The sequence below is a fragment of the Anoplopoma fimbria genome, chromosome 10 (assembly GCF_027596085.1).
Source record: "Anoplopoma fimbria isolate UVic2021 breed Golden Eagle Sablefish chromosome 10, Afim_UVic_2022, whole genome shotgun sequence".
In the NCBI taxonomy this organism is placed as follows: domain Eukaryota; kingdom Metazoa; phylum Chordata; class Actinopteri; order Perciformes; family Anoplopomatidae; genus Anoplopoma; species Anoplopoma fimbria.
The window spans coordinates 17,950,867-17,968,340 of NC_072458.1; positions in this window are offsets into that span (position 1 = coordinate 17,950,867).

Consider the following 17,474-nt stretch of genomic DNA (forward strand, 5'->3'; position numbering starts at 1 on the left):
TTTCCCGTTTGACCCCATGTGAAACAAGAAGTCAATGTTGATGTTTTTGTCACGTATCTTGCGTACTTCAGTAACGATCTTCCGAGGTTATTTTAACCCCAACGACGATCTTTTCCTAAACCTAACTTAAGTGGTTTTGTTGACTAAACCGAACCTACTGAGTTTCCTGCGAAGACGGAAGTTTATTTTGAAAAGGCCGAATGCATGTAATGAGCAGAGACAGACACATGTTGCAGGCTTTTGTAGGAAAATGGACGAACAATGGTGAGTAACTTTTGCTTGGTATCATACGAATTGTTGAATGAGGATACATTACATTACATTACATTACAGTCATTTAGCAGACGCTTTTATCCAAAGCGACTTACAGGAAGTGTATTCAACATAGGTATTCAAGAGAACTACTAGTCACCAGAAGTCATAAGTGCATCTCCTTTCTTAAACAAGCATCTTAAAGCATAAACCAGAGCAAAAGTACAGTGCAGAGGCAAAATACTACGAAAACAATAATTGCAACAGACTAATACGAATATAATAAGTGCTACAAACTACTACGAATAGGATAAGTGCAGCGAACTGATACGAATACAGTAAGTGCAACAACTAATACGAATGCAATAAGTGCTACGAGGAAGGCTCAGGGTAGTACTTCTTGAAGAGGTGAGTTTTCAGCCTGCGCCGAAAGATGGGCAGCGGATACGTTGCACACATGGCTCTCTCTGGGTCGTCGTCGGCGACAGCTTCCAACAAAAAACATTGATTAAACAACCATTACAGCTGAATATCTGAGTCAACCCAAACACAATGTTCACTGTGAGAAATCCTCGCCAATGAAATCCTCTGCACTCTTGGTGATTTCATTTTTGCTGATAGAAACGTTACACAAGCAATACGAAGAAGCAGGTTTTTGAGTGGCATTGCGCCCCACAGCTACCAAAGACAAAGCAGTAGGAAGTAGCTCTTCTGCGCCTTCAACGACATCACTGTTGCATGAAAGAATAACAACAGATTTTGCAGCTGCGCCCAGAGAAAAACATCGGCAACAACTGCTGGGGTTTTTCACACTATACCCCTAACTCAGAGATAAGGTTGAAAAACAATGAATTGTCCCTGTAGGGTTCAGAACTTTTCAGGAATTGTTGTGACGTCTGTACTTTCATTTCACGGACTGGTTCCACTGCATCTAGCGATTGGACAATTTAATTAAAGGTTTGTATGAGTATGTTGTTATTGAGGTAATTGTTCTCTCTGCGTTGACTTGTCTAACGTGTATTTCTTCCCGTCACTGCAGAACTGTGAGTTTCAGGCGAAGGCCCTGCTCTTTGATTCTGAGGGACTGACACCAAAGCTTCTCTTTACTGTGGATGTTTTTTAGGAGCTGACACAGTTTTTCCGCTGTCAAACATTTTAACTTGAAAACATCTGTCATACATAATGTCACGTTGTGTGTGATAGACTGAAGGAACAGGAGCAACACACCAAACAACAAAACGCTAAATGCAAAGCGCAGTGCAGCAACAACTGCTCTTAATTCCAACTTAATGCTGTTTGAATATTGTTTTTTAACCACCTGTTAGAAAATGCAAGGTAAACCACAAACACACCTTCATTGTACGGTGTGGTGTAGGACGAGTGAGAGCACAAACACGGCAGGAAGGTATCGCTGCAGCATACAAAACCACAGCTGCTTATAACCACATGAACGCTTGTTAAATACTGGCTGATTAAAAAAAAACAACGCAGAACCTATTTGTATCAAGTTTACTTGTCCTTGAAAAAAACATTGTGTTGCTGATCCAGTGAGCATAGCACTTTAAAGGTCAGGACAAATCATTTAATTTGGATGATCCGCTTTCAATACACATTTCAAAACAGAATTTATCTTTCTTGTTTGCAATCTTGCAAACTCAAATTAAAGGCCGGGTAGGTCAAAAACATTTGTTATTGAAATTGTTAAAGAAAAACATCAGATATCTGTGTGGCAAAATTCTGCCTGAGCATTCATTGCATGTCACCAGAGTCTTCCATGAGCTAGGAGCAGTGAGTACTTACACGTTAGTGTTTACATACATAATGATAATTGTAGGGGGAGTGGCTTTGGAGAGAGGCCTGGAGGCACAGGTGAGCTACTTTCATTGGATAAAGAGTTTAGAGAGCCCAACAATGGGCTTGTTTTTTTTTTTTGGTTGGGTGAGTTTTGAAATCCAGTGCAATGTTGCTCGATCATCATATTATCAGATCTATTGCCCTACTGTGCAGATATAAATAGCTTTTTTAAGCCTCTTTTAGCTTGTTTTGGTTTTACAACACATTTGCTGTTTGGTTCAGTCTCTCAGCTGTCATATCCCCATTTCTTTCTAAAAAACAAAGCTCTGATAATCCCACCTGTTCACCACTTGTTGAGCACCAAATGACAGACAGACAAAGTTAGTGACTAGCTGGTAATTTATTACTCTACTAGTCAGCTTATCACACATCGATCTTTGGCTGCAGATGCGTGTTGCTGTCTGTGTTGTTTCCTGAGGAAGGCGACTCTTCATTTGTTGCTATGACGTTGTCATGCTCGACTGCGACTGGCTCGGCTCCTTCAGAGTGATGAGAGCATGATATTTATTAACCCATTTGTTCCTGCAAGTGATTTGGGCTTTTTTGGTGGAAGTTTTCTCTGGGCTTTCTTAAAGTCCCTCAAAAGCAAAAACATTTTTTTAAATATGTCAAAGTTTTTGGCTGAAAAGTGAGTTTACAAGGAGCATAATCCAGTATTTGTTAACAATATGAACTCATAGCAAGTTGAATGTCGAAGATTTGCACACACATATACAGGTTGGAAAACATATATAGAAAACATTTGAAACATAATGTTAGCATTTTTCCTTATTTAAAAAACAAACAAACCTTTGAGCATTGAAAAAAGTGGGACTTTCATGTGATCTAAAAAAATATAAATGTTGTATTTTTAGACACTTGCTCAAAGTATTTTAAGACTTTAGTGCAATCAGAACAATATTACGGCATTTTCCCTTATCATACTAAATAACGTCTTTGGGCTCAAAGGGGTTAACCACCACTCAGATCTACATTCACCTTCACTCGTGTGTTTGTATGATTGAAATAGGTCTTATTCACCTTAATCAAATGAAGTCTGCATTGTTTATATTTAAGTTAATAAACTATCATTGTGTCTGTTGGTAAAGCATTGTTAGCCAATCAAAGAATGAATCAAACAAAGTGCTATAACAGCATTTGTCAAAGATATTATTAATTACCACATCTCCTAAATGGATTATTGCCTACTTTACGTTTGAAGGACTCTCTCCGTGTTTGCATCCAGGCCAACATAAGCGTTCATACAGCCTCTCGGCTCAGTACTACTTATTCCCACTTGAGATTCCTTGGAGCGTGGTGAGAACCATTTAGCGGACTCCTTAAGTGTGTTCAAACAAATCATTTGTGCTCGGGGAGAAGACATGCACCTGCACATCATGAATCACAGGCACGTTGGTGGTATAGTTACACAAACATCCCTCAATCTTGAAAGGTCAGTAAGGTTAGCTATAATTAGCTTACATGACCTAGATAACTTTAGAGTTGCTTTGCTTCTCCACAGTCTTATTTTTTTTATTTTTTTATGTCTCTAAAGCCCCCAAACTGGCAAAACACCAGATGTTCCAACCATCGCAAAGTTTTGATGAACAGTCTCAATGTCACCTTAGAACCCGCCTGGCTCAGTTTCAGAGCGTCATCATGGGAAACTCCTCCAGATGCCCCGGATTCTAGTTTTTTTTGTTAGTGAGCGTAACGAGGAGCGGAGGAGCCTGATGAGAGTCTCATCGAGTGGTCCAGGAGGAATCAGCCTGGCATCAGTGAAAGAAAAGGAGGAGGAAATTGATTGATTGATTGTTGCCATCCAGGGAGACGATGTGCAGATGGCTCATTGTTAGGTTTCAAAAACACGTTAGGACAGACGGGCTAGATTCAGTGAGGAATGATAGAAGGTAGGGTCCAGTTAATCTGCATATGCATCCATCCATCCATCCATTTTCCGTAACCTGCTTATCCAGTTAAGGGTCGCAGGGGTGCTGGAGCCGATCTCAGCTGTCAATGGGTGAAGGCAGGGTTCACCCTGGACAGGTCGCCAGTCTGTCGCAGGGCTGACATATAGAGACAAACAACCATTCACACTCACATCCACACCTACGGGCAATTTAGAGTCTTCAATGCACCTAAGCTGCATGTCTTTGGACTGTGGGAGGAAGCCGGAGAACCTGGAGAGAACCCACGCTGACACGGGGAGAACATGCAAACTCCACACAGAAGGTTGTCTAGCCCGGGAATTGAACCCGGGCCCCTCTTGCTGTGAGGCGACAGTGCTAACCACTACACCACCGTGCAGCCCCCATATGCATCCATTATTACCAAAATACTCTTGAACCAGTAGCGTGGGCAGTTGCGAACATCACAACACCAGATAACAGATGTTAAACATGCAGCAACATATTCATCCTGCATACCAACATAACAAGAAAATCTTCTGATAACCATTTTTAGCAAAACAAAACACAATTCCAACACCATGCACCTGAATGAGCACACGGTAAAACGTGCTAACGGTGCATGAACGCTTCGTGGTGCTAGCTACTTTGCTACTTCAGGCTACGTGCATTGAGTTAAGAAAGAGTCGTTTAAAATGCAGATGTTTGATTTCAGAAGGCTGCTGCCTCTGTCATGAACGCACGAGGCTACTTGCCTTTGGCATCTGGGCTGATCATAGTTCAACTATTTCAACTTGTTATGGAAGCTGGCTTTGAGACAATGGCAACCACAGAAAACACAGATATTAAAATGCAAGAGGAACTAATTTGACTGGTCTCTAATTTCACAGAGTTATATACCTCTTAACCAGCACTGAACAAACAGAACAATGAAGAGAAAAAAGTCCAGGTGCTACATGAGCTTCAGGGTTTGATTGATCCAGTCTGGTTTATAAGTTAGCAATACTTGCTATATAAATTGTACTACAATGGTAAACGTTTTCTCTACTTTAAAGCATAATAAACTCTATTTGGCTAGGTGATTAGAGTGGAGAAGGTGGATAACATCAACCTGTAGCTATGTTACAGGTTGTTAGTATAATCCAAAATGGTAGTCGCTGCATCCCCCCCCCCCCCATTTAAAATACAGAACATCAACATCTCCTTGTTAGCACGGTCTCTACACATTAGTGAACATACGTTTTTTCATGTGAACAGCTGGTGGTGATGTGACATTTGCACATCCACTCTGTAACTGTCTTCTAGACAGACACAGATGCGTTTTTACATGCCATCCATATATTCTGACAGCTGGAGTTCTGTAAAAGGCAAAGTGTGAAGTCTGTTCTTGCAAAAGGAGCTCTTTATTAGAGGAATAAAGTTCTATTATCCTCAGTTTTCCCTATTTTTCTCTTCGGTTCTGTCTGCTGCAGTGACCCAGTTTCTCCACACGGAACATTAAAGTTTCATCTGATCCAATGTAATGTAGTCTGATCTAATATTTCTCTTACTTTGGCTTTGATGTTTTTAAGGCCTATATGAGCGGTTTTCATTGGATCTTCAGGGGGGCTCGAGCTGGAGGAGATTTTAGCTTAACAGAACTTCAAGACTGGTGATGTCCTGAGATACAACTATTTAGGAGAGCAGCATCTTTCTTTATTTCATTCTGTGCTGTGGCTTTTTCAGGTCAGGACTTGTTCTGCTGAGAAAGTCTTCCTTTTGGGTTTGACAAGATAATCGTTCCTGCAGAATGGTTTAGATGAGATTTCCATGGACAACAGTGTGGAGCTTAAGCAACTCACTGGGCCTTGTCAGCCTTTAAATATTCCAAAACAATGCTGTTTAGTGGGATTTCAATCATTTTATGAATATCATAACACAACTGTTCCACAAAGCCAATGACCAAATACGTAATTAACAGCAGCACATTTTACTGCATATATTTATAGTTTCTAGTAAAAAAAAAAAGGTCTTGCATCAATCTGTTCAATATTCCACGGGCTCCTGCATCAAAGAGCATTCTTCTGGTTTTCTGTGGTTTGTCTGGGGTGTCATCCTGCAGAGTAAAAAGCAAGCAGCTGACCTCATGAACCCGTCCTCTCTCTGATCTCCTCCACCTATAAATAAAGTATCCGTGTGGAGATGAGTGCCCGCTCCCTTTAGCAACTGGGGCATTTTGTTCTGGGAGCTGTCAAGTGGAGTTACAATCAACATCAACACAGAGGCCTCCAGACCACACACACACACACACACACACACACACACACACACACACACACACACACACACACACACACACACACACACACACACACACACACACACACACACACACACACTCATTACTAGTTGTTTCACAGGTCAGCATGCAGGTGAACTGACATTAACCAGAGAGTGAAACCAGCTCTGGGCCTCGGCCTCCGGTAGTTTGGTGGTTAAACCTGACTATAGCAGCGATGTGATGTCTCGTTGACTAATGCTTCAAGAATCTGCTGCATCATATGAGGTCATGCATTAAATATATAAGTGGTTCCTTATAAGATGGTGAAAGGTGAGCCCTCTGAAACTTCTGGTGATTCATGGAAAAACATTTAAAATACCTTACTGGGTAACATCCAGTTTCCATTTCTTTTGCTCGATATTATTGTAAGATTCTTGAAATGAGTCAGACAAAAAGGACATTGACAAAATTAGATTATGTGCAGTAGAGCATCAAACTGATGGTATTAAAATGAGGGTTAGTGTAGAGCCCTGTGTTGGTTTGTTGAGGGAGGAAAATATGGGAAAAGTAAAAGTGGGCATGTGGCTTTATTTGTTTTATTTTATTTTCTGGTTTATGGTCTGGCAACTGTGATATGCTTATTAACCTCAACAAACATTTAGCTGTTTCAGCTGAAAGACACAAGTTTGCTTAACATACTAACACCAACATAAATGCCTATCTGAGAACTAATAGGAAAATAAAATTAAAGCAAGCAGACCTCATAAAGTACAAGTAAAAGCCCATAAAATAGGCTTGGTCATTGCCAGCTACAGGTAGGAGATGGTGTTCAGTTTTGAGAAGTGTGTTAATAGCCTGTATTTGTTAGCATTCTGGCAAATTGGCACCATTAAAATCAGGCAGACTTAGCTATTAGCAGTTCCTGTTTGCAGTGTACACATGGACGTACAGACAACTATCACTGGATTACTTTGATAGTGAAGAAAACATAAAAACATGAACTTCTCAGGCAAGTTCTGATGCATCTGTTTCCTCAGAGGGATAACGATTCCCTCAGGAGGCGTTAGTCGCTGAGTGATATCAATATGTGTATCGTCTCCGTCTATAAAGATTTGACTGAATTACGACTCACACTCACCTCACACAGTATCTTTGTCTCACCTCTGTCCCTCCGCACCTCCCTTTCAACTCCACTCCACCCTAGGGAGGGTTTTAGCTTTCCATTTTTTATGCTTTTTTTGTCCTGCTGAACGTTCAAGTCTATTACAGACCATATCCAATAACTTCCAGATGGTTTAAATGCTTGAACGAGGAGTTAAATTTCCGTGGAGCACAGTGAATATTTTATTCCCCAACTCCTCCTGTCATGTTAAACCCATCCAGCTCTGGCTTCATGTTAAGTTGCTGGTGTAAGCTGGTATATATGTCCTTAGCAACATTAACATCATAAAACAGGTTTTAAATAACAACAAAACGTACTTAATTCTGAAAAAGGGAGGCAACTTTCATTACAGATAATACAAAACATATTGAATCAAAGATGGCGGCAGATTTCTGTCTTGGATTGTTACATGCCACAACTTTTGCCTCCTGCTCTGTGAGTTCATTATTATTTTGGGCGTTTTATGTGTTTTACTGTAGATGGCAGCATTGAGGAGATGACCGGGATCAAGGGAAAGACGTGTAGACTAAGGGATGTTGCGGTATAAGGTTAGCTTCTTACCCCCAAGCCAGCACTTTGTATCTTTAAAGTGGCCCTATTATGTTTTTCCACTGTTTCCCTCTTCTTTAGTGTGCTATATATATTTTTTTTTTTACATGTAAAAGGTTCGTAGAGTGTAAAACCTGAAGTCCACGCCTAAAAGGAGTTACCCTCCCCCTCAGAAGCTCCTGAGCTCCTGAAACGGCTTCACTTCCGTAACTTTATGAGGTCACAATGTTACAGAAGTGACGTAAACTCCTTCCGGCTAGTTTGGCCCTCAAACAACAAAAGAGAGAGATGGAGCTGAAGCTCAAGAGGAATAGTTTTTTTTAAATGTGAAACGTTGACCAATCACAACAGAGCGGGCTAGCTGACCAATCAGAGCAGACTTTGCTTTCTGGAGGGAGGAGCAAGCGCTACAACGGAGCGTTTCAGAGAGAGGGTGAGAAGAGGTGCTGCAGGACAGCCAGGATGAGAAAAACAAGGAGGATTATGAGCATTAACGCATTTAAACATGTTGTAACTGTAAATAGAGCTAAAAATATGCACCCGGAAAATAGCATAATAGGGCCTGTTTAACATAATATCATAATCTTTTCTAAGTAGATATTCACACATCCAGCCATCTTTGATGCAGGTGCGTTGGAAAATGTCGTAAGTCTTGTGAAAATGCTCTTGCTCAGCATCACAATTTATTGATGATAATAACAATTCGGTCCCTCTGGACCTATAACAATAGTATTTTACGCAATTCATGCAACATTGATATTAAATAGATAATAATGCTCCCACTTTGTGTGCACAGTTGTGAGACAATTATACTGCTGTGGGATAATCTCTCAATAATCAACATCAACATGTGTACAATCTGACACATTATGTTCTACATATAGGAGAAGAAAGAAAACAGATTCAAACTAGACAACACAACACAGTTAAGTTTATTTACAAGAACATTTTAAGAAATTAACACATTGGCCTCCCAGCTTTCATAAGTCATTCTACGTTGTGTAATCATAAAGTACCCGTGTCCTTAGAGCATGCTGTAGCATCTCATCGTTCAATGCTTTTGGGTAAAGAGTTTTATAAACCTACTTATGCCTCAGTCAAAAACACAAGTAGGGCATGTGAGTACACAACTTAAAAATAACTTATGAAAGATCCATCACATATGTTATTCTGTAAACATTGACTTAATAATGTATTGTGGAGCTTCTTTTGCACTTTATTTTATTTTTAGTTGGCTTTGCTGAAGGACATTGCCTCGTGTTGATCAGGTCATACGGGAGCTCCAATAAATCAGCCACCGATTGTTGATGGCTGATATTTGTTTGATCTGTGTGGCTGATCAGAAGACGACGCATGCCGGTTTTGAAACATTTTCAAGATTCATTTGCCTGATTTCTGTAATTGACATAATCATATTTTTTTTTTTTTCAAGAAATATTGGATCGTTTTTCTCATTGCGCCTCAAACTGTTAGAGGGTTAGAGGGTTGAGAGGGTTAGTGTCTCTAAAGTGAAAAATGCGAACAACTCATGGACATCTGAAACGTGACAAGAGGCTTCAACTAGATATTGACACTATATTTTGTGAGGAGACACATGTCAAAAACGTTGGGAACCACTGGAACCACCAATGTGTTGTGTTTAACATGTGTATCATATACTTTTATTTATGTAAAATCTTATTTGGAGAGAAAGGAACTAAATAAATGAAGTAGTAAAAAGTATGATATTCCCTTTTGTATGTAGAGTAATAAAAATGCAAAATATCATGCAATGGTAATACTCACTTATTCTACTTGAGTATGTTTTTGATATTGGACTCAGTAATGTGTGTCATATTCAGGGCCAACTCTACCATTGAGGAATCTGTCCTTTTTTTTTTTAATTTTGCAGTTTGAGTGACATGAAGTTTCCATTGTAACATTACACCCTTATTAAACATGAGGTTAACCCAGCAATTATAGCACCCCAACACCCATTCATCTGTGTTGCTGACATCTGTCCCACATCTGTCGGGCTGGGCCATCATCAGGCCAATATCATGTAGATAATAGTGGAGTTCGCTCTTTATGGTAGTTTAGCATTGCTTTTTTTGTTGTTTTGTTTTAGAGAAAAGACCCTTTAACCTATAAAACAACACATAACGTCTTGTTACATAAGTGTTCAGTTCATACTCTGTGAGTTGGGAAATTTGGAAACTTGGCATGCGTCCAAACTTTGCTTTAGATGTCTGATAGGTTCAAAGCTCAGGCCTGAAACACAATCTGAGACAAAAGGCGGTATATTATTAAAACAGCGTCTTCTAGTGAGAGTCGTCTAACACCAAGTGAGAGTTGCCGGGGTTCACTTCAGGCCACAGATTGGGTGATGACGAGCAGAGACTGTGCTGCTTGAAGAAGGAGGAGATTTCTCTGGACTCCCATTGCTCAGCTCTCCAAGTGTGTAATCCAAACAGCTGGTTAGACGGTTTTAAACACACACACACACACACACACACACACACACACACACACACACACACACACACACACACACACACACAGTCTCTCACTGTGTCACCATGAAGACCTCCCCTAGCTGCCAGATCCAAATATTTCTCTGCATCCTGGCAGTTCTCCCCTCAATACTGATAGATGTGGCTTTGATATGAGCTCTTTATTGCAGTGTCCTTCCTAAGACACTAACACATACGAATTAATCACATATTTGCTCTAGATATGTGGCAGTTTAATAGTTTAATCTGATTGGTTGGACAAAGTGTTGGTACTGTGCCACATTATGTAACATGACAACTGCAGTCGGTTGCTGCCATCAAGTGGTCATGAGTCAGAACTGCACTTATGTAAGAACTTGCTCTTCTGATTTGTTGCTTAATATCTTAAATAAATTGACTACATTTAAACATTTCCAAGTGATGCAAACATGCAAAATAGAGTAGATCTTACTGTAAATCAACATAATGATGTATAAACATATATTATCAAAACAAAACGATTTTTAATGCCGTGATCTTAATTTCCTCCCCATATCATCATCCTGTTATTACTGTTGAAGGTTTGCCAAATCCCCTAAAGTGATAAAACATATCTCAGTACTCTACATCAGTAAGTACACACACAATGATGATAAGACTGGACTGTTGATAAGACTGTGAGAACGATAAACTCAACAACCTCTTAAGCAGTTATGCAATAAACTACAGGAATTTAAAGGTAAATAAAACAGAGTGCAATCAGAGAATGAGGAAGGCCAGGGAACACTAAAAAAACATTTTATTGCATGTTTAATACTGCCATTTTGCACTACTGTTGACCGGTTACTTTTTGCATCTCCGACTCCCAGCTGCAGTTGGGGAAAACTGTCTGCTCACTTTTATTGTTTAAACGTGTTGAGGTGGAGCCAGCTTTAACTACTTTATATTCTGTTCTATTTTAACCTCTAAAAATACATCATATTTTACAAGTTTATTATATATTTTTATGTACACTGAAATGTAACTAGTACCTTTTGCTGTCTAACAAATGTAAAACAGTAAAGAGTAAAATATTTACTGCTAAAATGTAATGAAGTAGTATAAAAATATAATATACTGTATATAAGTATCAGTACGAGAGGGGACAGTGTTTTTTACTTATCCTTTCAGTATATTTTGATCATACTTCTGTACTTTTGCTTGAGTATAATTCTAAATTCAGTACTAACTTGTAATGCAGTACTTTTTACCTTGTGGTATTTATGTAAGTAGGATCTGAGTACAGTGCTCCTAGTTCTCTTAACCTCAAACGTGCAGGTGGAACATGAGCTTCTTAAATAATGTGTTTCCTCACTAGGGGGAGTCCTTGTCTTTCATATTGCTGTCACAATATTCCCTAACATATGATATCCTTGATCATAAGACAACCATTTTCAGGCCACTGTATTGTATCGTGTCATTATCTATTCCGTGTCATTGTTTCCTGAGCTGCCCTCAGTTTGACCCCTTCAATAGTTATCCCTGAGCTGTGCCGCAAACTTAGATAGATCGTCCTCTGAAGCCTGGTGAGCCTACAACACTGCCTGCTGACGGAGATAAGAAATCACACACCACAGGGCCAACACGGACCTCCATCCATCTGAAATGAGAGGTGTTGTTCTCAGCAAAAAAAACGCTTCGAACAATATCATTTAACTAAAGCATCGGCGCTCCTCTGGAAGGTTGTGGAGCTTCAGGAAAATCCAAAAGATTCTTGGAAGCACTTGTGTGGTGTTTGAACTTGAGACTGAATGATGAATGCTGGGAGTTTTGATGAACCTTCACTGTCAGTGGTTTCGTGTTATAGTGATGAATTCTTCTGTTTCTGCAAGGATGCATTCAAGGACTGTTCTCTGCTCTACGGAGGGCTGGATCGAGCCTTCTCTCCTTTTGTTTGCCCCCTCCAGAGACTCCAGAAGATCAAATTACGTCGGCCAGAGCTTGATGACACCGTGGCACAAAGTCATCCTTCAGACCCACAAATTTCACTGATTTTTTCCATCATATCTGATGTTATTAAAGCTGTGTGATCAAGAAAGAACAGGAACTGCAGGGAGTTAACTGCAGGTGCTCCGATGACACATTTAAGAGTTTGAGATGAGTTTTTAAAGGTTGCAGCTACTGACAGCAGTTTCATGACTAAACCATCCAACAAATCCAAACACAATCAAACCCCCAGACGGATTAACAAACCAAAACAAGCATTGTAACACGTAAAACACAAATAAACAAACACAATTAATCAAATAAATTGAATACCTACAATCTACACCACACACAAAACAAACGTTTGAAAAGATACTTGTAAATGTACACATAAGCAACACAACACAAAACTAAAAAAACACCCAAAAACAAACCAAAAACACAAATAAACCCACTTAAATAAACAAACAAAAAACAAATACACATACATACAATACTAAAATGATTATGTCTGTATATATATATATATATATATATATATATATATATATATAATATTTTAGTTATTGTGGACTTTATTTTCTTTGTGATTACTTATTTACTTATTTATAATACTTGTTTGGATCTTGTTTTTTAACTTATTTCTCTTGTTTGCACTATCATCTCTGCTGCTGTAATCCTGCAAATTTCCCCCCTGTGGGACTAATAAAGGATTATTTTAATTTATCTGATTTTATAAAAAAAAAAAACATTACCCCCCCCCAAAACAGTAAAAACACACTTACATGCAAACAAACACAAAAAGCACTAAGAAAAAAAACACAAACAGAAATAACTGAAAGCCGCAATATCGCCAGAAGATCCAGGGCCTTTCATCATTGGAAATCAAACTACATGCTACATAACGTACTTTCGTCACATGCATAACTTAGGCTTTGTAACTGAAGTTATGTGATCAACATACTTATTCGAACCCAAACATCAATCTTTTACCGACCTTTGACCCACAGGTTCAGGTACATTACATTACATTACATTACAGTCATGTAGCAGACGCTTTTATCCAAAGCGACTTACAGGAAGTGTATTCAACATAGGTGTTCAAGAGAACTACTAGTCACCAGAAGTCATAAGTGCATCTCCTTTCTTAAACAAGCATCTTAAAGCATAAACCAGAGCAAAAGTATAGTGCAGAGGCAAATTACTACGAAAACAATAATTGCAACAGACTAATACGAATATAATAAGTGCTACAAACTACTACGAATACAATAAGTGCAGCGAACTGATACGAATACAGTAAGTGCAACAACTAATACGAATGCTACGTAAGTGCTACGAGGAAGGCTCAGGGTAGTGCTTCTTGAAGAGGTGAGTTTTCAGCCTGCGCCGAAAGATGGGCAGCGACTCTGCTGTCCTGAGGTACCCAGTGCATTAAAAGGTGACACCTAGCGTCCGTATGTGACGAGCTGTGGATGACAGTGTCTCAGTGAGCAGGACATCCAGTGTATCAGCAGCATCTCTCCTCTACTGTATAGATGTCCACTAAGCCGGGATGAGCCACAGTTTATCCTCTCACATCAGCTCAATAATTATTTCTTTGTCCGGCTCCGGCCTGGCAGCTCATCTCTCTCCCTCAATCAATGGCAAGTAAGAGCCCCTCCGAGCATCGGGACAAAGTGGGCATTGATCTGTGTGGAGTGTTTGTGTGGAGGTAAACATGTTAAAAACACGTTGGTCCCGATGTACTCTCTCAACGATGAAGATGCATCCGCTCCTGAAGCATTATTCAGAAGTGGACACTAAAAGAAGATGATGGACTCAAGTTGCCCAACATTCATCTTCCTGTGGACAGAACCACTCTGTGCTTTGTAACACGCCTTGAAAAAGATGTAATCAGTGGATGTTTTTTATATGAAAAGGTGAATTGAGGTTTTATGGAACATTACTCTCTTTATGGGACCCTTTGAAGGACACTCATTATGGGTAATAAGCTTGTTTTTCATCAAACCTTCAGTCAAAAGAGAAGATCATTATCAATTATATCCCTCAAAGTAAACAGAGTACACAAAGACTGAAAGCAGAAAGAACATATTTATCAAAAGCAAGAAAAACGGATTTAACATCTTTAAGCTCATTGGTTTACTTGTCTGTAAACTCTGCTCTCAGCACCACACAGAAGGCAGATACAGAGTTAACTAGCGTGTGAACATAGTGGAGAATTTAGAAGCTAAAGAGAATATTTTTATCATGAGTTTGTGACGACCAAACCATCCAAATGAATGCTATGTTGCTCAATATCTGTATGATTTGTGGGCAAATGGTTGCTAAAAACATTCACTCATAACAAGATGATAATAATATCAGCAAGTTGTATTTACAGCCTGAACAAAAAACAGTTAATGTATCTTTAAAGAGCTTCTTCAATCACTTCTCTTGACAGACCCCTGGCTCCAAAGGGTCACTAGTGATAACATATATATATATATATATATATATATATATATATATATATATATATATATATATATATAAATATGTTATATAAATATGTTAAGAAGTACTTGAAAATGCATTGTGGATTGGTTGTTTATCCACTCACGATTTTTTCAAACCTGCATTAAAATATATTTTTTGCCACTTAAACCAGCATTTCTCCACAAAATAGAGCAAAGACAACATTTCACCTTATTAAGTAATTAGAGCTGACATGTTAGCAAACGGTTGCCAACAGTAATTTACGCAATCAGCAGACAACATTAGCAGTCATTTGGAGTTGCCATGGGTTACAGTAGCGTAAGTTACAGAAAAAGCTGGTAGGAACTTTGAGTTCGGCTCATATTAGGTTTTTACAGATGTTTTCCTGAGGTGTAGAATGTATCGCTAAATATAACACTGGTTGCTTATTCATTTCATTCATTATTTTTATTTAAAACTCTGGAAAACCCATTTAGGGAGAATACTCATTTTCAGTGGTGCTAAAGTATACGTACAATATACCTGCAGGGGAGGTGTAGTTGAAATATATACACAACACACAACCGCTGAAATGTGTTAAAGGAGCATGAATGAACAACGGATGACACAGGATGGGGTGTCTTGAGGAAAAAGCATCTCCTCAAGAGGTAGGTAACGTTCAAAACCCGCCAGCATCACTGCGTCTGCAAGGGAGTGAGCGGGCTGCAATAATCAAAATCTCTTTGAGAGGAGTATGTGGTGCCATCCACGCCCATCACACTGAGATATGACAGACATTAGGGCCTCGCTTGCTGACTTCACATTCTTTAAAAAAGATGCAATCCTGTGAATATGTGCACTGAAAAAACAGGACAGAGGAGAGAGTGAGAGACAGATGAGCTGACAGTGACAGATAAGTGTACAGTGGGTGTAACAGGGAGGAGGCTGGGGGTCGACATGCAGAGACATTAATCAAAAGCAACGCTAAACAGCAAATCTTCCCCGAGCAAATAGACTCGGTGTAATTATGTTGGTGATTGGAGCAGCGCAGCACCGAGGGGGAGGAACATTTATCCTGCCGGCTCCTTGGAAACACACCAAAGTTGTCTTCTCCACTTTGAGCGCGAGTCAATAGGTGAACAAACGACAACATTTTCCTGTCAAACGCTCCACATTAACAACAGCCGGGTCTCTCTTAGCAGAGAGAAAGAACAACATGAGGGGCTTTTCTTACAGTGATCACTGATGACCTGTCACAGTAAGAAGGAGTGAAGGAAGGAGGAGTTATCTGAGGAGGGCAGCTGATCCAGACTTGATACAGATGTCAATTGGTTTTTAGAAAGACTGGAATAAGACTGTCGGGCAGGAATGACAATACTGAGAAAGCATCAGTGCTGTCCAGTAGTTACAGATGTTTCAGGCCTTTGTGGGTCCCGACAGTCCTGGAGCCCCAGAACAGTTGCCCTGTTGGCGCTTGAGTCTTACCAGGGATAGCAATGGGGGTTTGAAATTCACAACATTTGAGCTAATTAGATGGGCATCTGGACTGAGGCACCAGGGCCACTCAATTGGGGACCTCTATTGTGACATTAGAACAAAAACCCTGCACTGAAGGATGGAGTCGACCCATAAGGGCTCAGACAAGTCCAGGGAAAACAAAAGTTTTGCACCGAAGCAATCAATGCCGCTTCAACAAAAGTTGTTGTTCTTTATTGAAAATATCATGAATGGATGAGTCTGGATTGAGTCATTAATATCTGACAATCTTTCCATGTTTTGTGATGTAGCATTTAGACTCCTCTTCCTGATAACCGCTTGAATTGCCACTGTTGTATAGTCGGAGCAACTGATGGGTCAAACAAACACAGGACTTTCACCCAGGAGAACGCTTGTTGTGTCCAATCTCAAGCAATGTGGACTTAGTTTTTTTTTAAGTGACAAGTACTGTAATTTTGTGGCAGAAGTTAACCTAAAAACTAAGAAAACTCACGTTGGACGTTTATTTTGAAAAGAGACTGTATGCATGTTAAATTTGATAGTTTGAAGCGTAGGACCTCTGGCAAAGCGTCGGTGTTAGACGAGATGGGAGTGGGAATGTGTTGCTCACTTCCGGTCTCAATCAATATGTTGATTTTATTCTGTTGAATTGCTATTTTTGAAAGTCGGCCTACAACAACATGTAGAGCTGTCTCTTGCTATTTTCAGGGATTAAGCTAAATAGCTAGATAGCTATGTAGGAAGATTACGTCATCATACTTAATTCTGTCTACAAAGCAAAAGGGAAACAGCTGTCATTGAGCACAGCACAATACCTTTTTGAATTGTTGAACACATTAGAAATGTGGGTGTTGAACTAAAACAAAAAAGAAAGAAATCAGTTGCTTGTTCACAAATTTGCAACTCTATGATTCAGCCGATTAAACCAGGAGGTGACACACTGTATCCGCCTTCTTGTCTTGTATGACGCATCATCAACACATTTTTATTAATCTACAGGTATATTATCTTATTTTCTAAAAAAGGAACTTTACACAGTTATATTTTTATTGTATGGAACAAAACGAGTAAGGAGACACATCACTTCCTGCTGCCATCTTTAGCTAAAGGAGTCACTGACA